This window comes from Vicia villosa, linkage group LG3 (genome assembly GCF_029867415.1).
Source record: "Vicia villosa cultivar HV-30 ecotype Madison, WI linkage group LG3, Vvil1.0, whole genome shotgun sequence".
NCBI lineage: Eukaryota > Viridiplantae > Streptophyta > Magnoliopsida > Fabales > Fabaceae > Vicia > Vicia villosa.
Genome location: NC_081182.1, coordinates 43,087,851 through 43,091,040, shown reverse-complemented (window position 1 = coordinate 43,091,040; position 3,190 = coordinate 43,087,851). Strand labels below are relative to the sequence as shown.

The window sequence follows — 3,190 nt, the reverse complement described above, 5'->3', positions numbered from 1 at the left end:
TCAAATCTTAACCCTAAGTTCTCAGATTCTCTCTCGTTTTGCTAGATCGTAAACCCTAGATCCAAAGAAAAATGAAATCTAACACGAACAACAACGAATCACCAGGCGTAACCACGGGGAAGGAATCGGGGTAGACTAATCTAACATACAACAAGAAGAAAGTGAAGAAAGATCAAAGGATTGCTTACCTACCGGAGTAGCTCCGGTGGCTCTTCCTTTCGATGATGGCGTATTGGCGAAATGAACGCGAGAGAAAACACTTCAATTTCAGGTAATCTTCTGTGACTCCTCTCTATCTTCTTCTTCTTCTTCTACCTTTCTGTTATTCTTTCTTTTTGAATTCTGGCCGTCTTGCGTTGTTGTTGTGGTGAGGTGAGAATGGAGCGTGTGATTGCAGGGAGTTGATAATTGTTGGGGAGCATACGGCTGAGGCTAAACTCAACCAACCGGAGCTCCGATGCGAAGCTCCGATGGCCACTGGATATGAGCGTATGAGAGTTTACGGTGAATTGAGGGCGACTGATGATGAAGATTATGGAGAAGATTAGAGTAGAATTGAAGATGGTGAAGCTTGTGGAGGGGAAGATGGTATGTGATGATGAATGATGATGAAGTGGTGAATGGGAGAAGAATGTGAGAGTGAAAAATGGCGTGTAGTTTGAATTATGGAGGGAAGGGAGATTATATAGAGATTGAGAGTGAGAGATTCAGTTAGAGAGTTGGTTAGGGATGAGTGAACGTGAGCCCTAGGATTAGAGGGAGTTTGTTATAAGATGAATGGTGAGGATTGAAGTCGGTTAGAAGTTGGTTGTAATTCTGTTATTTCAGTTATGAGTTTGTTGAAGTCAGTTATAGGTTAGTTATGTTTCTGTTAAAGAAGTTTGGAGGTAGTTACTGATAGTTTGAAATTGAAGGGTGGGGGAAAAAGTTAGTTCGTGAAGTTAGTTAGGATGGAAAATTAGTAAGAGGATTGGTTATGGACTGTTAAGCTGGTTAGCAGGTATGCAGAGCTGAATTTAGTAGGCGATTGGTTAGTGATAAGTTTTGAAAAGTTGCTGTTAGAAATCTATTTTCTACTACTGTTAGTAATTTTGGAATAGCTTGTCAGTTGGTTTAGGGAGTGTTGAATCGGATCTTGAATGTGAATTGGATCGTATGAGTTTGCCACAACATAATATGCATAGTATGCTGCCTGTATTGTTAAATGCCTTGTACTGAATGTGGGTTATTGATGTGTGGTATGAAGGATTTCTGAACCGGTTTCTTCTTGTTGATGCAGGGCTGACTTGGAACAAATTTATGAGCTGAAACCGTATGTCTTCCGTGAGCTGAAATGAAGTGCATAGAATTCCGAGCTCGGTATTTTCAAATGGTGAGCTAGATGTGTGGCATTTATTTCTTTTTCTTTTAGTATGGAGCTGAATTGGTTTTATGCTAGTGCTGCAGGGAGTTTGGGCATTGACCGATTTCTTTGTTATGATGCAGAATTTGATTTTTTTGCCGGTTATGCAGGCTTTGACTACTGTACTGATGTTGCAGAGTTCGCTTGCAGCCGATTAGAGAATGAGACAGGGTGGTTTGTAATGAATGGCGATTCGACGATGTCGGTTCAACGTGTTATTTTTGCAAGGTATATGGTTCTGAGATATTATTTGTGAATGGTTATGGAACTATTTTGGAATAGCTGGGATCTATATTAGAAATGTTAATTGGTGGATGAAGTTTGGCTAAGCGTAACATTAGTGTTTGGTTAGTGATTGCATTTGAACATAGGTTTAAAACTGTTAGGTTGCAATTAAAATGGTAACTGTGTTTTTTGGTATGAAGTGTATCTGTTTGTGAATGAATCATGGCTGATGTGCATTTGTAGTGATGTTTTGGAACTGTCATGAGGGTGGACTATTGTAGGGTTCTGTTTGAATTGTAGTTGTTTATTTGAAGGTGGTTTTAATGTATGCTGGTGTGAGGTTTGATGGTTAGAGGTATGTAACTGTCTCGGACCGAAACAAATGCACTGGCTGTTGGTAAATTTGTGATTTGAAATGTGTTAGTTAGGAGGTGATTGAGAAATTAGTTAGGGAAGCTGTTAGTTTGTATAGTGAACTGTGTGGATTTTTATTTCTTCTCTTATTTCCTGAACCGATACCATTTCCCTTTTGGTTTCAGATACATCAATGTGCTCCTTAACAACCCCAACCGGTGAATCACACCGTTTCAACTTCCATCCAGCATTACGATCATACAGAGAATTATAACTTCAGATTTCTGAGCTTCATGAGAAGATCCAGCGAATGCAGTTCGTTGAAGAACATCGGCACAAGGTTCCAGAATAGGAGTGCGTTCTTGGTACATGCTCGGTGTAGAACGTATCAATGAATTCATCGTGCCTGATCGAGTGTAATGCAATTGACGGTTCAAAGTTGTAATGAACCTCCCTCTTTTGTAATATACTTTTATGCAGGATTTTGGTTAGGATTTTCTCCTGCTGCAAAGTTGCATTTTTGTTGTAGTTTTTTCAATTCTGGCCTTTTTGTAATGTGTAATGGATGTATTGGTTTTGGATATGGCTTCCTCTTGTTTGATGTATCATGATCTTTTTATGAACATTTGATGTTCAGGTTGCTTTATGTACAGTACCAATGTGTAGGCCCGAGATCTTCTGGAACTGAATGTGACTGGCTAGCATGAGCATTGTTTACATCATGGGTCTGATTTGAATGTTAATTGATTTGAATGGAACATTTCGAACCTTTGAAGAGAATTCTCCTTCTAACTTGAATTTGAAGTCTTCATTTTCTTTGTTGCATAGAATCTCAGGATCATGGTGTGAATGCACCAAGATAATTGTCAAAACAAAAGACTTTGAACACTTTTTATATGTTGACTTTTGTACAGCTTCTTGAATTCTAACCAACCGAATCAATTTCTCTTTGACACTCGAATAACAAACCCAACGATGACAAAAATCCAAATAGGGAAATAAACCCTAGGTCAAGGAATGCATGGAAATACTCTGATTAAGTGCCAAGCACTCTGTTGTTTTAGATGAGGGATGAGTCCCTGATAATCACACTTCACACCCTATTTCCACACTTCATTATTCACAGAAAGAAGCAGATGAATCAGAAGTATTAGACTGCATTTGTTGTAGAAATCTGAAACCATTATGCAACTCTAATCTTTTCAAGAT

General features: G+C 38.8%; 1 long non-coding RNA gene across 1 annotated transcript; it reads left to right on the top strand.

The window, feature by feature from the left end:
• The first annotated feature begins 1,311 nt into the window (after positions 1-1,311).
• LOC131655545 (uncharacterized) lies at positions 1,312-2,698 on the top strand. Its single transcript, XR_009299817.1, has 2 exons — positions 1,312-1,630; positions 2,167-2,698. It is a non-coding gene; the product is annotated as an uncharacterized LOC131655545 (long non-coding RNA).
• Positions 2,699-3,190: the final 492 nt, after the last annotated feature.